Raw genomic sequence first — 12,198 nt, 5'->3', positions numbered from 1 at the left:
AATTGAAGCTTCCTGAATTCACAATCTCACAGGTTATGAAGCTCCAGATCCACTCCTATGAACTTCTGTTGAAGCTTTGTGCAAAAAGAATTAGTTGAAACCACTTGAATCCACCTCAATTTCCAACTTCCATCGCCATGTTCATGCTCTTACACTGCTCGATTCCTTGCTGAATTGCTCCAAACAGTGGATGAATCTTGCTCAGTGAAGCACCAGGAACAAGAATATGCAAAGATCTTGGAGAATTGTGTGAAGAAAAATGCAAATCGAAGAGAGAGAAATTTTTGAGAGAGTTCTTGATTTTGATCTGAAATGGTTCTGTTATGCAGTTATGATTAGAGTTTGGCCTTTTATACTTCATGCTAATGACCATGCTAATCCTCTTTTCCATTGGTTAATCATGATTAGTGAGTATTGAAGCAAATTGCAAAAATGCACATTAAGCTAGCATGACCATAATGCACGTGTTCTTTCCCATGTTAAGGCTTTAATCCACTCAAAATTATCCAATGGTCATGATTTGAAGATCAATTTGCTTGCACCTTAAGCCAAAAATGAATAATGAAGTATTGCTTCAATTTGCACATGTGTGAACTAGTGAACTCTTGGTCATGATTCCTTTGCACAATTGAGCCAAATGAGGTCATTTTGAGATGTCTTGAACATGAGAAGCATTTTGCAAAAAGAATGAACCAAATTGGAGCATTGTATCAAAAGTTATGCCATTTTGAATTTCCATGCACACCTTGTTATCAAATGACCATAACTCCTCAACCAATCATCATATGGACATGAATTAGGACTTTTTGGAAAGGGGAGACAAAGATCTATAACTTTCGTGTTCACCAAAAATCCATTTGAAACTTATTTGACATTGACAAGTCAAGTTGGATGTGGACCAAAAACTTGTCAAATTTGGAAACTTTGAATTATAGGTCATTTTCCATTTTTAGTAACTTTTGCCATGACCTTTGAATCTTCAAGATGGATGTTTAGAATGATGAATGGACCCCATTTGAACATGATTGAGGTGTCTCAACTCATTTCCCCACCTCATAGCCCTCAGTTGACTGCATAGTTGACTTTTGGTCCTCAGATGACCTTGAAATGTCTTGATTAACTTGAGCCTCTACCACTGGGTGAAATTGCTTCAAAATGAAACCCTAGCTCATGTAAGCTCCTTATAATAATCATGTGATCCTCATCCCAAGGAAATACCTCATCTCTTGCACAAAAGATCTTCTTGAAGCTCTTGACTTGGTGATTGCTTAAGCTACAAACAAAAGATGTTAGTGACATATTTTTGTGCTTTTGGTTAGTAAATAAAACAAGAAAAGCAATGATATACAATTCAAGCATGCTTGGTGATCTCAAACCACTCACAAGAGATCCCTACCCAAAGGGAAAGGGAGCCAAGATGCTCAATGATCCTTGAGGTTATGCAATGCAATGTTATGATGCCATGAGGGATCTTAGGGACAAAATTGGGGTCTTACAGACGGCTTTCGATCTTACCCAACGGAATTGAAGTGCGGGAAAACTTAAGTTGAAAGTTAAAATAGCCCTTAAGTGTTTCTATGAACAATTGTACGGATTATCGGTTCAATTATGATCCTTACATTCTAACCTTATAAATTTAGTTAGACATGGTAAAGTAAAAGTGCATTAAAGTAAATAAAAGTAGTGCGAGTGCGGAAAGTAAATAAAAGTAGTGTGAGTGCGAGGAAATAAATAAAGTAAAGCAAGTGCGAGGAAATAAATAAAAGTAAAGCGAGTGCGAGGAAATAAATAAAAGTAAAGCGAGTGCGAGGAAATAAATACAAGTAAAGTGAGCGCGAGAAATAAATAAAAGTAAAGCGAGTGCGAGGAAATAAATAAAAGTAAAGCGAGTGCGAGAAAATAAATAAAAGTAAAGCGAGTGCGAGAAAATAAACAAGATAAAGACAAGTAATAAAAACCTGCTCCAATCGGAGGGTTGAATAAATTGCAATGCGGAAATGAAAATGGCGGCAGGATTAACTTCCTTCCAAAGTGCTCCAAACTCGATTATAGACTCTATCACAGACTTGATTGCACAATTGTGGTAACACTTCAATGCGAAGCGGTTACCATTTTATAAAATTGAATATATGCCTAAGTGAAACAAAGTTGCTCTGAGTTTGCCTCTGCTCTAAGTTTGGATGATTGTAAAAGTGAATTCGAGTTTCTATTTATAAACAAGTAAAAAGAGGGAAATGACTTGGATGCCCTTCAACTTGAAAATGGAGGGAAACTGTTTTCCTTTTGTGGTGCCCGCCACAAGGCCAAAGTGAGGTGCCTTAGTGGATGTAATGGAGAATGTGGGAGTTGAGGGAAGTTGAGTTTGGACACGTCATGGCTTGGTCTGTGGCGCCCGCCATTGGGTAGGCCATAAGCACAAAATGCTGAATTTTAGGGTTTTTGGCTCTTTTTCACTCCTTTTCTCGATCGGGGCTCCGATTAAAGTAAAAACCTAAAAACAAAGGAAAACATACCAATAACACAACAAAATGATAATAAAACAACTAGAATGCATGTGAAATCGGAGTCGAAAATACGGTAAATTTTAGTGTTATCAAGTGGTTTGTCCCAATAGAAATGTCTTACATCTTTAAAGAACTTATTCTTTTGTTGATAATTGAGGTCAGGTGGTATGATATCAGTGGCTAGATAATTCACAAAATCAGCATACCGTGGTACTCTGCTAATCTCTGAAACTGTTCCAAAGTTGTCTCTATCAGGTTCAAGGGGAACAGTATCTAACTTAGCTATCAATCTGTCATAGGTGAAATCATCATTTGTAGGTAAATGGTTTGGCTTCAAATGCTCTAGTCTGGAAAGATGGTCAGCAACTACGTTTTATGTTCCTTTTTTGTCTCGGATATCTAAGTCGAACTCTTATAGCAAAAGGATCCATCTGAGTAACCTAGGTTTCGCATCCTTTTTGCTTAGAAGGTAACGGATAACTGCATGGTTTGTATAGACTATAATCTTAGATCCGACAAGATAAGACCTAAATTTATCAATTGCAAAAACTACAGCTAGGAGTTCCTTCTCTGTTGTCGTATAATTGAGTTGAGCGACATCTAGGGTTCTACTAGCATAATATATCACATGTAGTTTCTTATTTTTTTCTTTGTCCTAAAATAGCTCCTACAGCGAAATCGCTAGCATCACACATTATTTCAAAAGGTTGAGTCCAATCCGGAGTTTGTAAAATGGGTGCTGAAATTAGCGCTTGTTTTAAATGATTAAAGGCTTCAATACATTTTTCATTGAAAATGAATTCAACGTCTTTCATCAGAAGGTCGGTCAAGGGTTTTGTTATTTTAGAGAAATCTTTGATAAAGCGTCGGTAAAAACCGGCGTGTCCAAGACAACTTCGGACTTCTCTAACATTCTTAGGAGGGTTAAGATTTTCTATCACTTCTATCTTTGCATTGTCGACCTTAATGCCTCTTTCAGATATTATATGTCCTAACACTATGCCTTCTTTAACCATAAAGTGGCACTTCTCCCAGTTTAATATAAGGTTAACTTCTACGCATCTTTCTAGGATTTTCTCAAGATTAATGAGGCAATTCTCAAAGTCAAACCCACATACCGAGAAATCATCCATGAACACTTCCATAATTCTGTCGAGATAATCTGCGAAGATTGACATCATACAACATTGCAAAGTAGTTGGCGCATTGCAGAGTCCAAACGGCATTCGTCTGTAAGGAAATGTTTCGTAAGGACAAGTGAAGGTTGTTTTCTCTTGATCCTCGGGGTGTATGGGTATTTGGAAAAATCCAGAATATCCATCCAGATAACAAAAATAAGAGTGTCTAGAAAGACACTCAAGCATTTGATCTATGAATGGAAGGGGGAAATGGTCTTTCCTAGTTTCCTTATTGAGTTTCCTATAATCTATGCACATACGCCATCCGCCTTCTATATGTTTAGCCACATGCTCGCCCTTCTCGTTCTGCACGACTGTGATGCCTCCTTTTTTGTGTACCACATGTACAAGACTTACCCATTTACTATTGGAGATCTGATAGATTATGCCAGCTTCTAGCAGTTTAAGGACTTCCTTCTTTACCACCTCACTCATTATAGGGTTGATTCTTCTCTGATGTTCTCTGGAAGGTTTTGAATCCTCCTCTAGCGAGATTCTGTGCATACACACAGATGGGCTTATACCTTTTAAATCAGAGATGTTGTATCCTAAAGCAGAGGGGTATCTTCGTAAAACATTCAAGAGTTGGTTTGTCTCGTCTTGGTTTAAGGTGGCTCTAACTATTACTGGGCAGTTCATTTCCTTATCCAAAAACTCGTATCTTAGGTTCTTGGGCAATTCCTTAAGTTCTTGGGCTGGTTTTTGAGAGTTTGGTGAAAGTTTTGGAGTAAGGGCCAAACATTCGTTAGTGTGAGTGTAAGACCCCAATTTTGTCCCTAAGATACCTTATGGCATCATAACATTGCATTGCATAGCCTCAAGGATCATTGAGCATCTTGGCTCCCTTTCCCTTTAGGTAGGGATCTCTTGTGAGTGGTTTGAGATCACCAAGCATGCTTGAATTGTATATCATTGCTTTTCTTGTTTTATTTACTAACCAAAAGCACAAAAATATGTCACTAACATCTTTTGTTTGTAGCTTAAGCAATCACTAGGTCAAGAGCTTCAAGAAGATCCTTTGTGCAAGAGATGAGGTATTTTCTTGGGATGAGGATCACATGATTATTATAAGGAGCTTACATGAGCTAGGGTTTCATTTTGAAGCAATTTCACCAAGTGGTAGAGACTCAAGTTAATTAAGACATTCCAAGGTCATCTGAGGACCAAAAGTCAACTGTGCAGTCAATTGAGGGCTATGAGGTGGGGAAATGAGTTGAGACACCTCAATCATGTTCAAATGGGGTCTATTCATCATTCTAAACATCCATCTTGAAGATTCAAAGGTCATGGCAAAAGTTACTAAAAATGGAAAATGACCTATGATTCAAAGTTTCCAAATTTGGCAAGTTTTGGTCCACTTTCAACTTGACTTGTCAATGTGAATAAAGTTTCAAATGGATTTTTGGTGAACATGAAAGTTGTAGATTTTTGTCTCCCCTTTCCAAAAAGTCCTAATTCATGTCCATATGATGAATGGTTGAGAAGTTATGGTCATTTGATCACAAAGTGTGTATGGAAATTCAAAATGGCATAACTTTTGATGTAATGCTTCAAATTGGTTCATTCTTTTTGCAAAGTGCTTCTCATGTTCAAGGCATCTCAAAGTAACATCATTTGTCTCAATTATGCAAAGGAATCATGGTCAAATGTTCATTATTTCACACATGTTCATTTTGAAGTAAATCTTCACCATTCATTTTTGGCTTGAGATGTAAGCAAAATAATCCTCAAATCCTGACCCTTGGTTGTTCTTGAGTGAATTAAAGCCCTAGCATGGGAGATCACACGTGCATTATGGCCATGGGAGCTTAATTTTCATTTTTTTCAATTGGCTTCATAACTCACTAATCATGATTAGTACAAGGCTAATATGATTATCAGTGTCATTAACAAGGAATATAAATAGGAAAACCCTAATCATAACTGCCATAATAACTGCATTTTCAAATAAAAAATTCAAGAACTCTCTCAAAATTCTCTCTCTTCGATTCTGCATTTTTTCCACACAAACCTCAAAGATTCTTACATATTCTTGATCCTCATGCTTCACTGAGCAAGAATCATCCATTGTTTGGTGCAATTCAGCCAGAATTCGAGCAGATCAAGAGCATTCTCATGGCAATGGAATTTGGAAATTGAGGTGCATTCAAGAGGTTTCAACCATTTCTTTTTCCACAAAGCTTCAAAGGAAGTTCAAAGGCATTGATTTGGAGTAGTAGAGCTTGAGAGGACGCTTGTACAGAGAGCTCCATTCCAAGGTGACTCAAATTTCATCCTCTCCTTTTGCTGTTTTAAGGTTATAGAACTGTAGAGATTGATGAGTAGATCACGGATATATGATTAGATTTGGAATTGAGTTAGAATTGAGGACATGGTGTTGACTGAAAGTTTGGATCTAGAAAATGTTCCTCTTTGATTTGCAAAATCCAGGGAGAATTAGGAGAAATTGATGTGATATTTGGAACCTACGTTGGAAGACGAGTAGAATGGTATAGGTTTGACGAATTTCTGGAAAAATTGCATGGTGGCGCCGCCGTGGGAGCCACCGGAGGCTCGTCGGAGAAGACGACCGGAGCGGAGCTCCGGCGTCTGCGTGTTGTTAGGGTTTTGATGATGCGGGCGCCATGTGGCTGCGTGCGTGGGAGAACGATTGGATATGATGCTTTTGACCATGGCCACGCGTGCTTTGACCAATGACTGGGATGCTGAGTCGTTTAATGAAACGCAGTGTTTCATGCATTCAAATGTGGACTGTTGATCTTGAACGCGCGCCATATCAGATGGTTGTGGTTTTTTTTGGATTTTATTCAAATATCTTCATTTCCCTCCATTTTCTATTTGATTTTCCAATTATTTTGTTCACTTTGTAAAATTCATAAAAAATACAAAAATGATCCAAATGAGTCCCAATTTTTTTTCATGGTTTTTTATGGATGTCTACCTTTTTATGGTGCTGATTTCATGAATTATTGATGCCTAGATTTTTATGTGTGAATTGTTTAATCAACATTGTGCCAAATTGACCTAGTGCATTCAATGCATTGTGAAATCCTCAATTTTGAGCTTTTTGATCCCATTTTTTGCATGCATAACATTCATACATGACATGATTTATTGGTCACTGGTTTGGATTTTTTCTCACATGTTATCATCATTTTTGACACATAGAGAGAAGTGTGACAAATTTGTGTCACATTTTTGACATTGAATTGGTGCATTTTTGTTCACATAGAATTTGCATCATTTTGGACTTAATCTTTTGCATGTTGAACATTCATGGCATGAGAAACTTATACAAAAAATCTCAAAGTCATTGCATGCATTTCTGATTTGGTATGGATTTTCTAAGTTGGAAGCTCATTTTGTGCATATTTTTTAGGCTTTTTGAAGCATTTGAATGATATTTGGAGTATGGTGGATCTTTGGCCATGGTGATTGGTGTTTAGGGGTTCATGTGGTTCTGTTTGGGGCTTGTGATTTGATTCATCTCATGCCATTGGTTGTTTATGCTTTGTTGTGTTGATTGGATGTACATAAGCTAACTTTGCTGTTTTGTTTCAGGATTGGATACTTAGCATTGGTAATTGGGTTTGCTCTAACTTTGTGAGATGCAAATACATTGAGTACTGACCTATTGTTGTTTTATAGGGTTTTAATCGATGTGGTGAGCTCATGAGCTCATTTGAGTGCAAGGGCACTTATGCACTGAATTGTGTAACTGTTAGAGGGTTTCACTGCTTGTTTTCTGGTTTTATGACTGAAGTACTGACTGTTTAGTGTCTGTACAGGTACCTTAGATGCTTGCTTGCTTTAGATCTTGCTTAAGCTTTGGATTATGGTTGACACACCATTCAGGTAGTTAGCTTCTTACTTCATGTAGTCTGAAGTCCTGTCACCTTTTTGGCAGGCATTTTGCTGGCAAGTCCTCCTTTAGAGGCTCTGTTTGTGTTTGTTTAAAATTGTGCTCAAAGACCTCCAAGAAGAGGCATGTGTTATATTTGATAATACCTCCAAGAGAAGAGGCAATTGACGGATAAAAGGGATTAGTAGCCAATCCCCCGTTATTCAGTGTGTCGTTCTTTATGCTCGCACTACGTGCTGATGCTTCTGAACATGTGCCCCAAATCTTTGTCCAGAGTCTGTCAAGTGGAAAAGGACCCCACTTTCTGGATCCCCACGCTTTCTTTGTCATGAGCTCACCCTGGCCAGGGTTAAGAGCATGAGGTCTCATCCTCATTACCGATTTGATCAGCTTCACCCTAACGTTCAATGTTAGTGGTTAAGAGATACAGATTACCCTTTACAGTTTGGCTTGTTTGTCGAGGTTGACATGACCCCTCTTGACTAAAGCCCACCCATTGTTTGAGCCTCTTGTATGGATATAGTGTGTGATGTTTGTTTACTTGTGAGTTAAGTTCTTGATAGATACCTCAATTTAGGGATGTTGATTGCATGACAACTATTAGGCTCGAGTCTTAATCTCCCTATTAGTTTGTTGTTTCCCTGGTCTCTAGTTAGGAGAGTGTTTTACCCCATGGAACTTTTGATGTGTGTGCTCTTGAACTAGGAGTTTCCATTTGAGCTTAATTGGAGGATCATTACCATGTTCATCCAAGTGGAAGATACAAGATACATTGAGGATCTCTTATGAGACTTGTTTGATTGCTTATACTTTGTGCTTGCTTATTCCAAAGGATGGGAGCTACTTGGATCATCAATATGATCTCAAGAGAGGAACTCCTAGTGTGGTTTCATTTCTTATCCCTTATCTTTTTGTTTTCTTAGGACTTAACCCTTCTTCTTTATCTCTCCACTCTAACCCAAGCCAAAACCCTTTTTGTGCAAACATTTAACCTTTGTTTTCAACATTAGAAACCTAAGCCTTATGCTTTTGATTTTCAAACTTTCTTTTCTTAACACTCATTTTGAATCGAATCTTTAAGTCAACTTTGAATACTTTTGTATATACTTCTAATTGGTAAATATAACCCATTCAAATTTCCCTTTTGTGGTTCCAATGGCCACTTTCTTAATCAAAATTTTCCATAACCTTTAGCTATTAGGTTTGAGTTATCCTTGTGGTAGATGTAATACTCACCTATATCCTTAATGATGGACAATGAGTCTTCCATGCTTATTATAGGTTTAACCCCTCACTAGCATGTTGAAGCTATCCTCACATGGTGGACTTGTGGTTTGGTTGAGTTTTCTCCCTTTGATAACAAAAGACCTTAAGGCTTTTGGACCAATCAATTCACCAATTTGTTTTGAGATTTTTACCCCGAACTACGAGGTTTTGATCCTAATCTTTTTATAAGATGGTACGTAGGCAATGGGTTTATCCATCCAAATACAAAATGTAAATAACTTGTACATTCTCTTCTCATCTCTTCAATCATGTTTGCACAAATAAAATTTTCACAAGACAAACTACCTTACAACAAGTATGAAAAGGGCTCCCTAGGAGTACCTAGGATGTTTTGGGTGCCTAACACCTTCCCATTGCATAACCAACCCCCTTACCCAGATCTCTGTTTCTTTTATTAGTTTTTGTTGAAACTATTAGGTTTTTGTTCGCTTTCTAACCATTCCTTTGGATAAATAGAAGTGCGGTGGCGACTCGACTTGTATGGTTTACCTTGGATTTAGTCAATATCTCCAATGGTAACGAATACCCCACTACAGTGAGGTCACGTTTCCTTTAGATCGTCATCCTTTTCATTTGGGTTTGAAAATGGTTCGATCATAGGTTATTCTTGATCAAATTCCCTTATGAATTCATCTATGATATCAATCGCGTAACATGTGTCTCCTATGATTGGTGCCATCAGCAACTTTGAAAGAATAAACTCTATCTTTTCATCTCCTACTTTGAAAGTTAATTTTCCTCTTTTAACATCTATTATAGCTCCGATTGTTGATAAAAATGGTCTACCTAAAAGGATAGGGATATTGTCGTCTTCCTTGATATCCATGACCATAAAGTCTGTCGGGATATAAAGTTGACCGATCCTAAAGGGGATGTCTTCTAATATGCCTACAGGATACTTAACAGATTTATCGGATAATTGGAGGGATATCTTAGTTGGTTGTAATTCTCCTAAGTTTAACCTTTTACACACAGCTAAGGGCATTAAACTCACACTAGCGCCTAAGTCTAGGAAAGCTTTGTTGATCTCATGACTCCCTAGAATGCAAGGTATAGAAAAACTCCCAGGGTCTTTCTCCTTCTTAGCAAGTTTATTCTAGGAAATAAAGTTGCATTCCAAGGGTTTGAGATCGTCAAGCCTACGCTTGTTGGTTAAGATGTCTTTGAGAAATTTGGCGTAAGATGGAATTTGGGTGATGGCTTCGGTGAAAGGAATCTCTACATGAAGCTTCTCTATTACTTTTATAAACTTTTGGTATTGGTTATTGATTTTGGTTTGTTTAAGTCTTTACGGATATGGGATTGGTGGTTTGTACGGGGGTGGTGGTTTGTAAGTTTTATCCTTGGCTTCTCCTTCTTGGTCGGTTTGTTTTTCGGGTTCCACTGGTTCCCCTCCTTGGTTGGTAGGTATATTTTCTTTAGAAGCTTTGGACTCGCTCATTGCTGGGTTATAAGGCCCTTTGTAAGCGGTCCCACTTCGTAATGTGGTGGCGTTAGCTTGCCCTCGAGGGTTGAGTTGAGGTTGTCCAGGGAATTGTCCTCCAGGTGTAGTTTGCGGGGCTTGGTTTTGTGCTACCTGTGAGATCTGGGTTTCAAGCATCTTATTATGAGTAATTATCTGTTCAACCTTAGTCCCTAATTGCGTTATCAATTTGTTTACGTGAATGTTCTGGTTTAGGAATTCTTTACTTTGCTGAGTCTGGCATGATATAAAGTTCTCCATGATCTTCTCAAGGTTAGGCTTCTGGGGCACAACTTGTATAGGTTGATTTGGTTTTTGGGCTTGAAAACCTTGTGGTCTTTGAGGTGTAAAATTTTGGATAGGGTTCTGGTTTTTATAGGAAAAATTCAGGTGGTTCTTCCATCCAGGGTTGTAAGTGTTTGAAAATGGGTTACCTTGGGCGTAATTCACTTGGTCGGTGTTCAGGTCGTTCAAAAGGTTAGACTCCGCCGATTCGTGTCCTTTAGATCCACAAAGTTCACACTCTGTGTGGACTACCTCTGCGGTGTTAGAGTTTGTAGAAATATGTTCGACCTTAAGGGCTAAATCGTCCATTTTCGCTTGCATCATGTCCACAAAACTTATCTCATGTATTCCATCTTGGGTCTCCTTTTTCTCTACTGATGCTCGTTCAGTTCCTCATTGGTAATGGTTTTGGGCCATATCCTCAATTAGGTCACAAGCTTTAGGGTAAGGTTTGTTCATCAACGCGCCACCAGCGGCAGCGTCGATGCTCATCTTTGTGTTATAATGGAGTCCATTGTATAAGGTACGAACGATCAACCATTGTTCTAGGCCATGGTGTGGACAGACTCTTAACAACTCCTTGTATCTCTCCCAAGCTTCAAAAAGTGATTCTCCTTGGTTTTGAGTAAATCTAGTTATTTGGTTTCGAAGAACAGCAGTCTTACTAGGGGGAAAATATCTAGCAAGGAATACTCTCCTAAGGTCTTCCCAGGTAGTTATTGAGTTAGTTGGAAGTGAATCTAACCACGAACGTGCTCTATCTCTGAGGGAGAAAGGAAATAATCTTAAACGAATCGCATCAGGTGAGGCACCATTGGATTTAAAGGTGTTGGCCAGTTGGATAAAGACTTTTAAATGTTGATTTGGGTTCTCAGTAGCGAGACCCGCGAATTGGTTCTGTTGCACTAATTGCAGTAAAGATGGTTTTAGTTCAAAATTGTTGGCAGGAATGAGGGGGTTTACTATACTAGAACTAGGTTCCTCGTCAGAGGGTTGGGCAAATTCCTTAAGAGGTCTCCGGTCGCGATTCTCGGCCATAGCTTTCTTAATTTGGATGAGTAAGAGGCGTGTATGAGTGTAACATTTGGGTTCCGCTAAAGGATCTACTAAATTTTCGGTATTACGGGTTTTTCACATTTACCGACTAATAATGCCTTAGTCTAGATGGTGTAACAACAGGGTACGGAATTTGACGAAGTTGGTCCCCGACAACGGTGCCAAAAACTTGATCGCTATATTCGCAAGTGCACGAATCGCGTCAGAGTAATATAAAAGATTATCGATCCCACAGAGACCAAATCGTCAATCTATCGATTACTATTGTTACGAAGTTTATCTAAGGCGGTACAAATGATATATTGATGTTGCAAAATAACAGTAAATAAAGAAAATGATAAATACAGTGCAGATAAAGATAGGCTTGAATGTATTTCACGTCAGTTAAACGATGCTTCAATTGTCTAAATAGAACTACTTATAGGGCAATATTTTCTACTCTTGAAAAGGATCCATTTAACAGGAACTATCGCTTTCGCGTATTCAGAACCGAGTTTACCCTTAAATTAAGGCCTTTTATTGTCACTTATAAAAGGTGCACAAAACGCTAAAGTAGTAAACCTA

The 12,198-nt window shown here is 38.3% G+C and overlaps 1 non-coding gene across 1 annotated transcript; it reads left to right on the top strand.

The window, feature by feature from the left end:
• The first annotated feature begins 11,125 nt into the window (after positions 1–11,125).
• Positions 11,126–11,232, top strand: LOC127116999 (small nucleolar RNA R71). Its single transcript, XR_007801764.1, has one exon. It is a non-coding gene; the product is annotated as a small nucleolar RNA R71 (small nucleolar RNA).
• Positions 11,233–12,198: the final 966 nt, after the last annotated feature.

Source organism: Lathyrus oleraceus, chromosome 1 (genome assembly GCF_024323335.1).
Source record: "Lathyrus oleraceus cultivar Zhongwan6 chromosome 1, CAAS_Psat_ZW6_1.0, whole genome shotgun sequence".
NCBI classification, from domain to species: domain Eukaryota; kingdom Viridiplantae; phylum Streptophyta; class Magnoliopsida; order Fabales; family Fabaceae; genus Lathyrus; species Lathyrus oleraceus.
This window is presented reverse-complemented; position numbering and strand designations above follow the sequence as displayed.